At 38.1% G+C, this 16,750-nt stretch overlaps 1 protein-coding gene across 7 annotated transcripts in view; it reads left to right on the forward strand.

Annotated features, from left to right (window-relative positions):
- FRMPD4 (FERM and PDZ domain containing 4) overlaps positions 1 to 16,750 on the forward strand; it is a 309,704-nt gene that overhangs the window by 31,997 nt on the left and 260,957 nt on the right. For 2 of the 7 annotated variants that reach the window (XM_061364426.1, XM_061364428.1), the window contains exon 1: positions 549 to 691. The exons of the other annotated variants lie outside the window; for them this stretch is intronic. The gene's annotated coding sequence lies outside the window, so the exon portion shown is untranslated. Of the gene's footprint in view, positions 1 to 548; positions 692 to 16,750 lie in introns of those variants that run through there. 7 annotated transcript variants of the gene reach the window in all.

Genomic DNA, 16,750 nt, shown 5'->3' on the forward strand with positions numbered 1-16,750 from the left:
TAATGAGGCAAAAGTCACTCTGTAGACTAAAACATTGATATACAATCCTTCATGTAGTTAAGAACCATATTACTTTTTCCCTAAAATCTTGGTGTTGCTGATCTCCTGTAATGTGCTCCTTTTTCTGTTTCAACACTGCTTTCTCAGCCTCTGATTTTGTACAGGTTGAGTGAGGATGTACTCCAGATAAGTGCAGTCTGTTCATGAAAATATGACAGTGTTGCAGCCCCATATACTGCTGTGGGCAAAGCACTGGGATTCAAGAAAGATTAAGACCTGTTGGTTTAGGGAAAAGAAGCAGATAATAAGACATCTAAGAAAAGTGATCTTTTAAGAAGTCTGAACAAATTGTGCTTATTTACTGATGGGAGGCAGATGACAGCAGAGAGGCAATAAAGTGCTTCCTGTTCATAGTGCACAGCACAGTAAGCTTAAAATGCAACTAAAAGAATGTGGGTTAGATATTAAACAAAAGGGAGGGGGGCAAGCAGGAAATAAACAAAGGCAGAGGACTTTCACGAGGCAATAATAACGAGCACTGGAATAGATTGGAAAAGTCTCTGTCTGGATTGCCTTGGAACAGGACTTGAGCTACCTCACCTCTTCACATCCTCCTCTGTGCCTTTATTTTATTTTTATCTTTTATATTTTTCAGATTAGTAGTTGCGTTCCTGAAGGATCCATACCTTCTGTAAGTCCAAATTTTATATGAATATATGGTACTCTGAAGTTCCCAGTTCTTTATTTGCATTAAAATTTTGCAGGCTATCAAGTCCTGCTGCCTGATTCTTGTTTGTATTTTGGCATTGATGCTCTCCAAACTGGGATAATTTTTGTGCTGTTTCTACTTCTGTGTGCTGGAGGAGCAGCTCTTTACCTAATGGATTGGTTTCCTACAAAACAGTCAAGAAACAATTCTATTTCAGAGGTCAGTTCTCTTTCTTAATCTCTTTTCAGATGCACCCTTGGAGGACAGGTGGTGTTAAGGAGGAGATGAATGGATGGGAAATGCCAATTTAGGGGCATAAGACATTTACATTCAGTGTGGGAATATACTTGCCGCCTGTGAGTCAGCAGTGTCAAACTACTATGCAGCAGAAGAGAAAACGATAAAATAAAAAGGACAGAAATGACAAAATGAGTGCAAATTATGTAATCAGTGTTTCTTCTTTTATCAAGATAGTTATTTCAAACCTTTAATGAGCTTTGCCAGCCAGAAGTAACATTTTGAAGTATTTATAATAATGAGCATTCATTGATTATTTTAGTTTTAATGTAGCATTAATTTTCAGTAATGCTGTATTAATGTCTAGATGACATTTGTCACAGCTACAAAGTACCAGAAGTACTGAAAAAAAAGTTAAATATGCACTTTAAGATACACATGAAAAGAAAAGCCTTTTTTGTCACACAAAATGGGATCATATCAGGGAAATACATTGTTGTTAAAAGATGGAGATTCCTTGGTCCTGTGTAGAAAGGCTGAGTGACTTACCAAAAATGGGATATCTGTTCGTAATTGAGCTGTATGATCCAATGCGATTTATTACTGCTAATTCATTTATCTTGGCATTGCTTCATATGCCCTAGCAATTTTAAGGTCTTGCAGGACTATTACATCATATGGGTTAAACTGTAATAACTAACCTATCTAACCCATAATATAGGATTTTTCTGACTTTATGCAGCTACCTGTGTAAGCTACCTCTGTAAGCTATCTACTACCTTAAGCTAGTACTTGCCATAGAGTGCAGCTTCTAGAAGTGTTTGGTCTTCATTGCAGACATGGAAGGACAAAGAAGCCACATTTCACTCTTAACTTCATCAGTAGTTAATGACCCTCATTGCTGAAAAATGTAATTAAGCTCTATTTCTAATATGAATTTGTCTGGCTTCAGTTTCCAGGCATTGCTTCTGGTTTCTGCTTCAAAGCTCCAATACTTTATTCTTAGTGAGATGTTTATACTCTCTAATGAAGTCACCTTTCAATTTGCTTGTTTGAAACTAATCAGGCAGCTCTTTAACTCTTGCTGTAAGGCATTTTCTTTAGCCCTTTGTTATTACTGTATCTATATGAATTTTTTGGTGGTATTTTTATAAAAAGGTTTAAAAGAAGAAATGTACATACACTGCTAACATCCACCTCCCCAGTGCAATGCAACATACTAAAATCAATACTCTTGCTGTTTTCCTGTTGATTTAACAAAGGATTGCTTTATGCCTTTTCATTTGTGTCATCATCCTAGGAGTTCAGATTCACGTGCTAGCTCACTAGGATTTTTTTGGAGATGTTCCTTTTCAGAACATGAGTAGAGTTCTACAGAATAGGTTAGAATATTTTATGCCCAGCTATAAACTTTGTATTATTTTCATGGTCCCTCTGCCAGCTGTGGCTTGTATCAGCAGCAACTGTTTGTCTTCTGGGTCACTGTTATACTGCTAAATGGCAAAGGGACAAGAAATGTCCTCAGTGAGTCCTCCTTAGTTTCTATTTTATGTTAAATAAAGTTGTTTGGGTTTTTTTGTAATAATTTTATTATATTTTTAAATGATTTTTTAAAATCAAAATAATGAGAAGATAAATCATTTGTCTTTGAAAATGCCAGATATATTGTGTCAACTTTCATATCGCATTTTGTATTACATTCACCTTTTTTAGCTGTGGATTTCCTGTATGCATACATACATTTAATGCTGCCAGTCATATATTTGGATTTATTAATGTAAATAATTATTTTAAAATTTATTAATAACTAAAATGACTGTCCCTAAACTAAGATTGCTGAGGAAATCCTCATTCCAGTGATGCTCAGAGCAACATTCCCATTGACTTCTCTGGGGCCTGTGTTTTACAGACCTGGGCCTATGTATGTGGAGCCTCCTTATCCAGAGACTTTAACTAGCATATATATATGTAGTTTTGATTCCATACTTAATAATTTAATGTATTTAATGTATTTAATATTAATGTAGGAAACCAATATGTCTCTGCTTTTCATGCTGGCCAGTTAACAAACAATGTCTTAAGAAATATTGTGCTTTCTTAAGTATTTGAGTGTATCTGAAATTGGGAGCCTTGAGGAAAAATATTTGCCTTTCCTTTCTGTGCTGAAAGTTACCTTATCACTCTTCTTGTGGTTGCAGATCAAATGCATGTAAGTGCAGACAAGAACAAAGTGGGATATTTAACAGCCACAAGTGTTTAACCCCACTTAAATGGGGTCTGTAACTTATTTTCAGTGCCTGACTGGGTATTACAGTCCCTAAGAAGTTGGACTTGGCAGGCTGATTCAGGGCAAAGCTGTGCCAGTGTGACCACTGGGGTTCAGTACTTGTGAAGGGTAGTCTGGTGTTCCTAGGGGAGCTGCCTGGAGCTGTTACTAAGATGGGTGATGCCAGGGATGTGTTTGCTGCCCACCCTTCAAGGCAGGTGGATGAAGGAGGAGCTATGCTTGATGTAGCTCTAAAGAGTGGGGGGCCAACACCTTGATGAGCAGTTAGTTATTGGAGACCTTTTCTTGGAGGTAAGTACATTGGTTGTGTGGTTTGGTCTTTTAAAACAGCGTGAAGGGTGCTTTCTGTAATTGCATCATAGCAAGCAAATTGAGACACTAGCTCTCCTCCAGCACAAATGGATTCAAACCCACATGTCCTTCTCACAGGGGAAACCCTGCTGTTGTTTAAGGGCAGATGGAGGAGGGAGAGAGGGAAGCAGGGAAGAAGGATGCCTTCTGTTCTTTCCTTTGACTATTAAGTCACTTAAGGTTTTCATTGTGTTATGGAGTTCTGCTTTATTGCAGTAGTTGCTATTTGACAATTTCTTGTAAAAGCATTTCCCTGTTTTACAGCATTTTATCATTTTTCTGCTTTTTTTTTTTTTTTTTTTTTTTTTAGCCTCATGTGTGAGTAGAAATGCTTTCTACGTTTTAGAGTTATTTTCTTTTCATTCAGCATCCCTCTGGACAGTCGTTACTCTTAGGATACAGAATTATATTAAATCCAGAATACTGTTTCTTCCTATGCTTTAGAAAAAAAGAATTTATAAATGTTTGTAGTAATTCCTATAGATTTGTTACTGATACAATTCATCACTTTTTTTTTGTAATTGCTAGTTTGGAAGTTACTGCCATTAATTTCCTAGTTATTTTTGAAAAAATGTTACCTTCCTAAACTTAAAGCAATAGATACAAAAGGACTGGAGAAGTTTCGTGTGCCTTTTGCTTCTCACATTATTTTTTTTTTACTTGCTTTACAGTTTACTTGTAATTATACTCCACATTCATACTTCACTTCTAATTGCTTTAGTAGTGTGAGTCACTTAGGTGCTTTCATTTGGATCGATGCTGCCTACTGCAATGGGTTTATTGTACAGGAGGTAGATGTTTAAATTGTGCCACTCTCCCTTAAGTGCCCCTGCCTGCAAGAAAGAGGTACAACAGGAAAACACATTTCATTCAGTTAAACTCAAACCTCATTTTTTTTCCCTTGGTGTAGCAAATTTGGCCATACCTGTCTTTGGGATGCCATCAGTTTCATTTGCACCTACAGCTCAGCTTGCATACTCGTGTATTTTGTGCTCTTCCCTAACATTTGGAATGTTAAGGAAGTAATGCATTATCAACATGCAGCAGCACGTGAATACGAAGAAGATGGAAACATGAGTGAGTTAGTGTAAAATGAAAGCCATAAGAAACATTTGGCTTGCTAATTTTCATTTTCTTTATTCTTTTTTTGACTTGGCCCCACCATTAAGCATATTGAAATGTGTTACCAAATTTAGCATTTGATTTGTATAAAAGACTGCCTCAGGATTCAGCTGCATCTTGCAGAGATGTAGTCTCTGGATTTGAGTCTTAAGTATACTGGAAAAGCCCAGGGAATGAGAAAGCTTTGCTATTGTCTCAGAATGATTTTTACTCTATGGGTCCTCCTCCCACCCTATAAGTATGAATAGTTCTGTTACCCTGTGGGTTTTTTGGTTGGGGTGTGGGTGGGTTTCTTTGTGATTTTGTTGTTTTGTTTCAAACTTTTGTGCTATCATGCCTCATGGATGAAAAAAAACCCCTTCCAGTTGGGAGCAAGAAGTCCTGGTATATGCAATGGGATATAATTCATAAATGTCCACAGAAGATTCTTTTAGCCAACTGTTTATAAATTCTGGTCTTAGAATTGTGTTTAAAGAAACAGTGTTTAAATTCTTATTAGGTACTGGATATACTTCTAAAGCTCAAGCTTTGTGTATAATATGCACACAGTATTAGAGCATAATACTGACTATGTTTTTGCAGGTCCAGAGGGGGAAGAAGGGTGCAAAATACATGTAGTGAAGGCTGTCTTAAATTATTTGTGGTGGAGGGGTGAGGGAACATTTTCATCCTAGACCTGTGGGTTGAGTTTGTGAGGAACGTTTCTGGGAGGAGAGTAAGTACAGACTGAAATGCATAATGATTCAAAGTTTCTTAGTAAAAGCCATGTGGAGAAATTGCTAATTTGGGGCTGATAGGTCAGCTCTGGCAGTTCTTTACAACCTGACAAACTTGTTTCCTGGTAATTGTACATGTTCCAATTATGTTGGAGGGAAATTTAATTGGAATCATTCTAGAAATTGCATCCAGTAAGGAAGAGTTAGGGAATACAGAGTTTTAAAATTTGTGCATAACAGCAAAAGATAAAGCAGGAAATGTGACTCTGGGGCAATTTTAAGTGATATGCTAAGGTGAGCAATCCAGGCATGGGCATGGTGACTTCTCTGTAGGGTCTGATTGACTCCTTTAAACTTCATATATTATTTCTGGGTGTCAGAAAGGTTGTGCATGTGGTTTTGTTTGTTTGTTTGTTTTTTCCCAATTTGCAAATTCTTCCTGAGTTCATCTGACAAAATTGGTTATACTGCCACAGTGCAGGAAAGCTCACAGGGTTGTACAGGTATAGGTGAGGCTGCGTTTTGGCTTGCTGGTTTTGAGTCGTGATGGGGAAGGAGGGGAGCCAAGCTGACTTTTTGATTACTTATGTGTTTGTGGGAGGAGATTTTTAGGGGAAAGAAAATATTATGTGCAGCAAATCTCTTTATAAACTTTGGGTTAGTGAGGCAGAAGAGCCTGCAATACCATTAAATCTTCTAAAAAAAATTTATCAGAGAGACAGTTGTCTTTCTATCTCTCCTATGGTTTCAGTGGTCTTGGTGCTAAAAAACAGCTTTGTAGATATGTGACAGAGGTGCAGGATACCAATCCTGTTCTAAGTAGATGAAGATTTAATTTTGTTAATGTAAGTGAAAGCATTTGACAGAGCAATTCCAGGCACAGGTACAGGTTGGGCAGAGAAGAGATTCAGAGCAGCCCTGCAGAGAAGGACTTGGGGATGTTGGTTGGTGAGAAACTGAATATAACCTGGCTTCAGTGTGTGCTCGCAGCCCAGAAAGCCAACCATATCCTGGGCTGCATCAAAAGGAGCATGACCAGCAGGTCGAAGGAGGTGATCCTGCCCCTCTCCTCTGCTCTCATGAGACCTCACTTGGAGTATTGTGTACAGTTCTTGTGTCCTCAACATAAAAAGGACATGGAAGTGTTGGAACAAGTCCAGAGGAGGGCCACGAGAATGATCAGGGGACTGGAGCACCTCCTGTATGAAGACAGGCTGAGAAAGTTGGGGCTGTTCAGCCCAGACAAGAGAAGGATGCGGGGAGACCTCATAGCAGCCTTCCAGTATCTGAAGGGGGCCTATAGGGATGCTGGGGAGGGACTCTTCATTAGGGACTGTAGTGACAGGACAAGGGTTACGGGTTAAAACTTAAACAGGGGAAGTTTAGATTGGATATAAGGAAGAAATTCTTTCCTGTTAGGGTGGTGAGGCACTGGAATGGGTTGCCCAAGGAGGTTGTGAATGCTCCATCCCAGGCAGTGTTCAAGGCCAGGCTGGACAGAGCCTTGGGGGATACGGTTTAGTGTGTGGTGTCCCTCCCCATGGCAGGGAGGTTGGAACTTGATGATCTTAAGGTCCTATCCAAACCCTGACTATTCTATGATTCTATGTTTTTAATCACACCATTTGAATTCTTTGTCTCGGTTTTTGAGTTTTATAGGTGTGGTTAAAGACTGACAGTAGATTTTTCAAGCTCCTTTCAGTTAATGCCTTTCTCTGAAATTATCACCCATTAGCTAAGGAGACATAGGAGTGTGACCATGCTTACCCACTACAGTGCTTAAGATGGGTTCACTTAAATCAAAGGCGAGCAACCTAAGTGCTATGATAAACTGTCTCTTGGTGTAGCAGGAGTTTGTGTGGCCCTACAGGGCAGTGAGAGGGTGGCTCTTCAGTCTGGGCAGTGATGCATTTTGCAGAAGGCAAGTGTCGCCAGCAGGCTCATCTGTAGACCTCACAAACTCTAGGAAACTGGTAGCAGGTTCCTCTCAAGCTGTGGTTCACAGTTTTTCCCTCTGAATGGCAGCCGGTGCGACTGGAAACAGTCTATCACAATATGCTGTTTGGAATGCATGTTTGAAATTACTGAACCGTCATTTAAATCTCCCTGAAGCCAAGTGCAGAACTTCATAGTTATGCAATTTGCTCTTTATGTAAGTTCTTTGCTTTGTCCTTTCCCCGTCTTCCTTACAAACAAAGCAGAGAATGGTGACCATAATGGAAAGAAATGCGCTTTAGGAAACGGAAAAGCAGAAGTAGATAGAAACCTGTTTAAAAAAAAAAAAAGAAAAAAGAAATTCAGTGTTACAGAAGAAACATTGGAGTGAAATGTTAAAACATTGTCTTAAGGTTGGCCACTTCTCCAAGAGCACAATAAGGGACTAACCTTTTTAGACAGTAAGTCATCTGATAACACAGATTTATATGACATACTGCTTTTAACTGATAAATTGAATAATCAGTTGTAGTTTATCTCAAGATTTAAATAAGATTTATGTTGCATATGCTATCACTAGTATATATAAAATGAGACATCTGTTTTGATGCTGTGTAATGCAGTGATTTTCATGGTATGCTTACTCCATCAATGTTTCTTTTACCCATTCTTTTACTGAGTTACAATCTCTCAGGTTTTGTTACTTCTGTTTATTCAGGATCATGAAACTCATTAAAAAATACAGGCGTATACATCCCAGTTAAGAGTGGAGGCTCATATGCTTGTATTTCTTTTACCATTTTTGCCTTATGTTTTAAAGGAACAAGCAAGAGAAAAAAAAGATGAAAATGAAATTTGGGAAGCAGTCAGCTAAAATTCTTTTAATGAGAAACTTTGAATGAGGAAATATAGTGTTTAACTGAATTTCTTGCTTAACACCAATCTCTGAGTGAAGTTAAAATGTTAAGAATATGTTAATAAAAGTCTAAAAGTGAGTATTTCATAAATGTGGATAAAAGTATAGTGAATATATTAAGTGTGGAGGAAGATAAATGAAAATTGAATAAATGTTTTGTACAATGAAAGTCAAATAAATATTAGAAGCAAACAATAAAATTCAAACTCTTAAAAAAAAAAAAAGTTCAAGTGCTGGAAGTCTATGAGTGTAAGAGCACTAATATACCCAAGGGAAGGCAAAACAGGAGAGGCCATTTAAAAGAAATTAATTACTAAACTAATGTTGGTTTAGATATATGTGATGATGGGAGTGTAACAACAAAAGTTAACACTAGAAAGCTTGTTTGCTAGAGGAAGCCTCCAGCACTGAAGGCAGTAGTAAGTAGAACTTGAGAAAGTACATTAAAGATGAGCTAGAGAATGTCCAAATCAGGCTAGATGCATCTTAATGCAAGGACCGTGTAAAGAAGAAGATACCTTTGTTTCTAGGCCGAGGGGAACCAAATCTTTACTTCAGAATGCTCTTGCAAAGCTTATAGTATTTTTTTTTTCTTCCTTCTCATTTCATTTGCAGCCAGTGTCAATACTTGGAGCATTTTACTGTAAGTAAGATGTTCTTCACTTTTTACGACCTTCTATTCTAAAACTTAAATTTTGTGCACTTTTTAGCTCTACTTGGTGCAGCTGCATTATATGGTAAGTAATACATTCAAGAGTTTCCAAAGGTTGGCCCTAGCAAATTTGTTCTTGCTTTGAAAAGCTTAGAAGTTTGAATGCTTTACCTGGTTGAGGTACGTTAGGTGTTTCTTGCATGTGCGTCTGTGTGAAGCTATGACTTCTTTGACCTCAGTAATGCTCTCCTGCTAACTGGCTGCTCATTAAATTACAAAAGGCTGTGTGGCATGTTTCTCTGAGGAAATGCATCACCTCACTTCTGACTGTATTGATTCTTTTTTATAGGAATAGCATCAGAAATTAAGTAATAAATAGCCAATTTAATTTTCTCATTGATGCACCTCTAGACAGATGGCATTGCTCTTCTTACAGTTCCTGCAATGTATTGGTCAAAAGACATAGTGATTAATTTACTATGAGAAGAAATTTAGTCTGGTTATCTAGGGATAGATCCTGAAATATTTGGCCTCTGAATGTGAACTTTCTTCCCGGTACTTACATTATGGTGTGGCAGTGGAGGATTATTTTTTCTTGTGCCTAGGTAGCTTTCTTTCTTGGCTTCTGTTTGATGATAGATATTTGGATCTATTTTGTTGGGTTTTTTTTTAAGCTATTCAAACTGCTGCCAAGGTACTAATTATATGTGCCTTATATTTCTGAGTAGCTTTGTTTCTGTAGTGTTGGGAACATAATTAAAAAAGTCTCATATATTGGAGCTTTTGTTGTGCTCCTATGCTGTCATGTTTCTAAATGAATAGTGAACTTAGAGAACTTATTGAAAACTTGCTCTACGTTTCTGTAAAAAAAAAAAAAAAACAAAGAAAAAGGCCAATATGAAGTTTATCGACTCTGATTATTGAAGAAAACAGTGACCGGTCAGCTTTTGTTGTGTTTTCCCTGAGTATAAATGAAAAATTAGATGTCTTAATTTCATAAGGGAATGTTAACAGTAAGCATTATAATCCCCGATAAGCACCTTCATATGGTGCAAAACCATAGGAAAAGGAAAATCCTGGTTCATGCAGCTAATCTAGATAGATTGGTAGAAATTATTCTCTTCTATGGCATTTGTGCATGAAATACAAAATAGATCATTCTGTCTTATGTGAAGTATTACATAGAATTAGAGATTAGAATCGTAGAACAGTTTGTGTTGGAAGGTACCTTCAAAAGTCATTTACTTCAACCCCCCTGCAATGAGCAGGGACACCTTCAACTAGACCAGATTGCTCAGAACCACATCCAGCCTGGCCTTGAATGTCTCCAGGGATGGTGCATCCACCATCTCTCTGGACAACCCATGCCAGTATTTTACCACCCTCATTGTAAAGAAGTTTTTCCTTGCATCCAGACTGAATCTCCCCTCTTTTAGTTTAAAACCATTACCCCTCATCCCATCACAACAGGACCTGCTGTAAAGTCTCTCCTCATCTTTCTTATAGGCCCTTTTTAAGTACTGTTGTGTCTGAAGTCGGAAGAATAAGGGGATGAGTACATTCACTGCCAGAAGTGAGCTATATAAATGGCAGATCACTAATGCTTTTATTAAAATTAACATAAGGCTCCCATGTGACAGCTTTTGTCTTGTTTACTTCATGTATATTCCTAAAGACAAAAGTGAAGTATGATTTTGTTTTGCTCCTATAAACTTGCATAAGCTATGTCAGGAGAAAACTTTCAGGTAAATTGTTACTGGCTTTGTTTGTATCAAGTTAATATTTACAGATGTTGCCTTAATTGCTTTTTGGAATGTGTATCAGAAATAGGGCCATAAACTTCTTTTGATATATAGTTACATGTAAAATATTTATGTACAGTTTCACAGAAAATCAAAATAGAATTTGCTGAGATAAAAGTTTCAAGTATTTTTAATAGTGCAGTTACTAAGCATTTTGCAAAACTAGATAGAATTTAGATATTAATTGCCAGAAGATCACCAAATCCTGAAGTTGAAGATGTCATGGGGAATTAGAATAAAATAAAGCTTCTGTACCTGCAAAGCAGTCAGACCATCTTGACATACGGATGCAATAATCTTTAAGAGATAGTTGAATTGACTTGTGCTGTGTTACTGGGCTTGAAAAGAAAGTATGTTGGGTAAAACTGCACCCTGTTTTGTTTCAGATCAGAAGAGCTCTCTGCCATTGTTTACCTTTTTTTTTTTTTTAATTTTTTTTTTTACTCTACCATTTCACATCTACTGAAATCTCCCCTTGCTTTTAAAATAAAGATTCTAAACTGACTAGAGAATTTTGAGTGCCCAACTTGCATTAAAATCTGATTTTTGGGAGGTAACAGCTGCTCCTTATTTTCTGAAAATTGATCTTGTTTAAAGTAATATAAGTTCAGTACTTGGAATTATTTCTTTTTTACAAGCCTTTTCCCTTGACCATCCACATATAGAAAAAACCCCAAATATCTGTATACCAAGATTTAGTGCTTCCAAAGAAACAAATTTCTTATAAAGGACAAACCAGGTATTCTTACTGTCTGTTCAGGAGTGGATGAATTGTGAAGGAAATGTGAGCAAGGTCATCATAAAGTAAGCACCAAGGCATGTTCAGTGGGAACAGTTCTCCTTACTCAGTTGTGCTTGGAGTGTGGACATGGAGGTGTATGTGTGACAGTGCCCTTCGCTCTGTGATCTGATTGCCTGGTGAAGAGGGAAACTACCTTGTTTCATCTCTGACAATGCTCAGCATAGCACCCGTTGTGTGAGAACAAGCCATACATAATTTGGTTTGCCTATACCTGTGGGTGCTTCCTCAGCCCAAAAGAATGCTGTGTGAGCCTCTTGCCTTGGAGTCATTAGGCATCTCAAGAGCCAGATTGGGGCAGTGTTTAGGAACTCTTTTAAAAACCATAAAGAAAGTCCAGAAGTCATCTGGAAACATGCAGTCTTAGCCCTTACGTAACAGATGCTTTCCTGACTTGTGCCATTTGAGGGCTTCTGAAAGCCCTGGAGAGTAAGAGATTGTTGATAGCCTTTCAGTGGAAAAACAGCGTGGACCTTTGGTCAGTGTAATAACATCTGCTTAGCAAAACATTAAATAGTGGTTGAAGGCCAGCTGTGTAGTATGCTCTTCCCCCATCCATGTATTTTGCTGGCAGACTCAAGATGTCAGGGGCATGGGGATGAGCTGGTTTAGGGAGACGGCCATGCTGACAAATCACACCTCGCTCATCAGTGGGAGGTGGTCAGTCTTTCGCTGCCCAGAGCTGTTGTGTGAAGTTGTCCTGCTGGCTCTGCCCCAGCTCTCCTACCCCCACCACATCAGCTTCCTATGGCAAGAGGTCCAATACATGCAGCCAGCATCCCTCACAGGGTCTGGAGGCTTGGGGAAGAAAGCAGAGACAGGCATGGGAAAAAAACACAGCTCATCTTTTGGGGGTTGATGTCAGTGGCAGTTACCAGCCTTTCCTGTTGCCTGCCTTCTCCAGGAACCTGCCTGCAACTGCCTCTTCTTCCTCTGCAGCTCTATGTATCTGTGCCGTGCCTTAATAACACACAGCCCAAGAGTGATCCCATACAACATAAAAATGTACATGAGTTGTGCTGGGTTGACTTTGCTAGGTAGGTAAGTTAATAGAGATGCTTATTCCCTGTCACCGTTAGATGGAGCAAAAAGCTGTTCTCCCCCTCTAAGCCTCAAGAGCTGAGAGGTCTTTGCTTAAGCCCCTCGTGGGAGTGAATGAAGCCTCATGACTTCCAAGTACTGCATGTTTATTTCAGTTCAGAAAAATAGAGTGCTCAGTGCACAATCCTAGCATGTTTTATCACCTATTTAAAGTTGCAAATCTATGTGGTAAATGAATATCATCTCTAGTGAAACAGCTTTTATGCATAAACTCAGTCTTTCACGCATGGTTTCTACTTTAACCCTCTCAACTTGCCTGAAGAGTTCAGTCACAATGATCAAAGGGATAAATAATTAAATACTTCTTTTTAAGAAGTGGCTTGTTGCCATCAGGAGGTGAATAGAACTGGTGCCCAATATGTAAGCCTACTACATTGAGAAATGTAGTTCTTGTGATTTGCAAATAGTTTTCCATCGAAGCACCTTTACATGCTGTGAAGCTTTCTTTGATATCTTGTTTTGTGTGATAGCTGCTTTTAAAAATATACTTATTTTTCCATTAAATCTTGCTATTCTTTATCTGGGTATTTGTAAAGAGGGAGAGAAAAGAATGTGGAAAGGAGCAGTATGTGCCTGGCTTGTGGTTGCTTTAGTCTGTATTTTTCTGTATGTGTATATATGTCCCAGCGCATTGTATTCATTTTGCAAGGATCAAAATAGTATTTTTGCTTGATCAAAATACTATATCTTTCTATTTATTTTTTTTTTTTTCACCTGAGGCTTGAGTTGCATCTGGTAGGCAGAGTTGTTCATGCTTTTGGTTTGGGACTGAACGCCAAGTTTGAGACCTGGCTCCTGGATGAGCTTTTCCACTCTTGCTACCTGTCAGTGTTGGTTAGTTCCTTCCAGTGATTGTTTTTTCATCTTAGTGTGTTCATTGGGGTTTAGTTTTGGTTTTGTTGCTTGGGTTGGTTTTTTTTTTTTCATCTTTTCCTCCTCCCATTCCCTTCCCTGAGCAAGTACTTGACAGTGAATATTTGATGCTGCAGTTATTCATTTGCAAAGCCACTGGAGCCTCAGACCTGCAGCACATCCTTGCAGAAGGAAATTGCTATAAAACTGACTTGAGGTATTCAGTGTATGAATAATGGTTGAAAATAAACCTTGCTGCACTCAACTTTCATACCTTATATACAGCTGCGTAGTTGCACTCTATTGTAACAATTTGCTAGCGTATTTTTCTGTTCAAATTATGCAGGATTTATTGAGCTGGTATTATGTCAGGTGTTTTGTATTTTTTTATGAGGTAAAAGGGTTATATGTTTTGAAAAGGCCTTAGATACGATTTTAAGATGACCTGCATTAATTTATAAGTCACTGTTCTTGGCTATCTAGTTAATTCAGTAAAAAGTGCATAATTACTCAGAGTTTTGTTAGAGTAAAAAGGATAAGTTGTCTTTTCTTTGTAGCCTTAATGGTGATCCGGCCTCTTTAGGGTTGTCAGATATCTGTAGTAAGGTGGACTTTTACTTTGTGGAGGAGACAGAGCTGCTCGATGAGCTTGTCACTAATGTACAAAGCTCTGCAGATTTGTAGGAAGCAATTGCAGGAGAAAGTTGGTTTGTTTTTTCTTTGAGAATGAAATGAAGTTATGATTGGATTTTGTGTGTAGTTCAGTGCTTGGACATAATCTAGTTCATTAATGCATTGACCAAGAACTGCAGAAAGATGATTTCAGGCTTACAAAAAGTAATGTGATCTGCGGATAGCTCTTTTAAAAAGGGGCTTCCATTGCAAACTCAGATTTAAGTTATTTATCCTCCTGCTGAGATTATTAGATCTGCAACTCTTACAGCTCTTTAGAATACCAAGCATTTAAAGAACATTCAGGTTATTTGCTTATTCATAGGGAAGAGTCAGTTGTAGTGAGTATTCAGTCTGGTCTTTCGCTCCCTCTCTTTGTCTTCTCTTGTAGTTCATGTGGTTTATTTAATTTCAAAGTCTTCGTGGATCACCTCTACATGTGTAGCTGGCATCTCAGAAGTAGCACAAACACCTATTTGCAAACAGATTATGGCATAGTTATGTTATGTGAAACAGATAATAGGAAATTACTGAATGTCTTTTTTATCTTGTTTTTTAGAAAGCATTATCTGCAGCTAAAACCTGAAAGAAATCAAAAGTTAGATTAGCTAAGACCAGTAAATGCAGTGAGCTTTCCTTCCTGTAGCAAGAACTGTGCAGGAATTCTTTTGGTTTGGCAGGTGAACTGAAAAATCTGATTTTTATGCCATTTAAAGCCAGATTTTTATTTTTTACTTTTTATTTTTTTATACTATAGACTGTGAATATTTCAGGCATTTCATGCCATGGAAACAACAAAACCTTCCTCCAGGCAAAGTATAGTGCAGTGGCCAAGGCACTCGTTTAAGAGCTCCAAATGCACATCTGTTCTCTAACATGTTTCAAGCAGAAATTCAATAAATAGTTATGTGTTTATTTTTTGGGGGTTACTCCACCCCCATTCCCCTTTTTGTTTGGGTTTGGTTTTGTTTGGTTTTGGGATCATGCTTTGGTGGGGGAGGGGAAGAGGAGGAGGAGGAGCAACAGAGGAGGGGAATAATGATGAAGGCCTTTAGACAACTTGATTTGGATTCAGGGAAGTTTTTAGAGTAACTGAAACTGCGTATTTCTTACAATGCATTTTTCAAGTAGTAAAACACACTTTCTATCATTAAAAATATTTATTCACTATGAGGGTGGTGAGACACTGAACAGGTTGCCTGGGGAGGCTATGGATGCCCCATCCCTGGAAGTGTTCAAGGTGAAGTTGGATGGGGCTTTGAGCAATCTGTTCTAGTGGAAGATGTCCCTCCTGTGGAAAGGGATCTGAACTAGATGATCTTTAAGGTCCCTTCAAACCCAAATCATTCTAGAATTCTATAAAAAATAACTATGCTACCAAGATAGGTGGTAACCCTTTACCCTATGGGAATAATCTTGAGAATACCAAAATGACTTGGCAAAGTATCTGCATTTAAAATACAAGCGGTCTTTTTAAAAATTGTACATTTTACTTACAGAGGCATTCCATTAATATTTTTGTTCATATGTCATTATTTATGTAATATGTAATAAAAGCACTACTACTTCCACAACTTGTCTGTGCTGTTGAACTGAAAGAAGCAGAAATTTTAAAGACTTAGACACTTATGGCAACGTAACAGGACTCTTATGAAAGCAATAACCTGCTATGAAAGATTATTAGACCATTTGTGATAACTGGGGAGCTGTTACTGTGGAAGGAAAGGCTTCTGACATGCTCTTTTTTTTGCTGAAGGCTCCCAGCAGCCACTGGCCTCGTGTGGTCTGTGGAGTCAGGACTGCGAGTGAGTATGAGCACATGGTCCCTGGAAGGAAGCATTTTCTTCAGTAAAGCAAAATCATCTTCATTTAATCCACAGGAGATGTTAAGATGGCAGAGAATGGTTTTTGAGCAGTCAGAGGGCAAGCAGTGGATTTACCATTTATTTTGATTTCTATTAAAAAAAACCCAACCATAAACTAAGTAAGGAATTCATGATATTGGTTAAATTTATGAGCTGTTGTGTACACATGTCTGCAAGGATATCCACAGGGCAAATGGCCTTTATCCACAAGTAGTAGAACTGTTGGGTGCTTGTGTTTTTAGTCAAATGGCCCTCTGGGCTGTTGCTAATGGTTTTAGTATAAGGTAGGTTTTAACATCAAGAGCCTCAACATGTCCCTTCTGTCTTCAGACAGCTGTATGAGTGACAGGAAGCAGGAGCTATCCTTTTGTGCTGTTATTGGAATTTTTATGTAAAAAACCTGTTGCCTATAGCTGGGCAGAGAGGTGCAACGGAAGGAGAAAGAATACTGATGGAACAGAAACAGATTTACTCTGCAGTTGGCCTGAAGTCTAACAAATATTCGAGGGTCCTTGTCCTCTCACCCCTATTCCTAGTGATGCTGGGAGAATTGCATGGCTTCTCTTTAGAGAAGGTGTTGGCTCCGAAGTAACTGTAAATAGAGAGCAGCTTCTTGGATTATAGCATGGCTGGATTAGCTGTGAAGTATTTAGGAACTGCAAAACCAGGATTATTTTTGTTTGTTTGTTTATTGTCCAAGAAGCAAAAAAGATTTTTTTTTTTTAATTAAAAAC

This window comes from Neopsephotus bourkii, unplaced genomic scaffold (genome assembly GCF_033783945.1).
Source record: "Neopsephotus bourkii isolate Nb327-2 ecotype Australia unplaced genomic scaffold, CSIRO-AGI_Nbou_v1 NB_1234, whole genome shotgun sequence".
NCBI classification, from domain to species: domain Eukaryota; kingdom Metazoa; phylum Chordata; class Aves; order Psittaciformes; family Psittacidae; genus Neopsephotus; species Neopsephotus bourkii.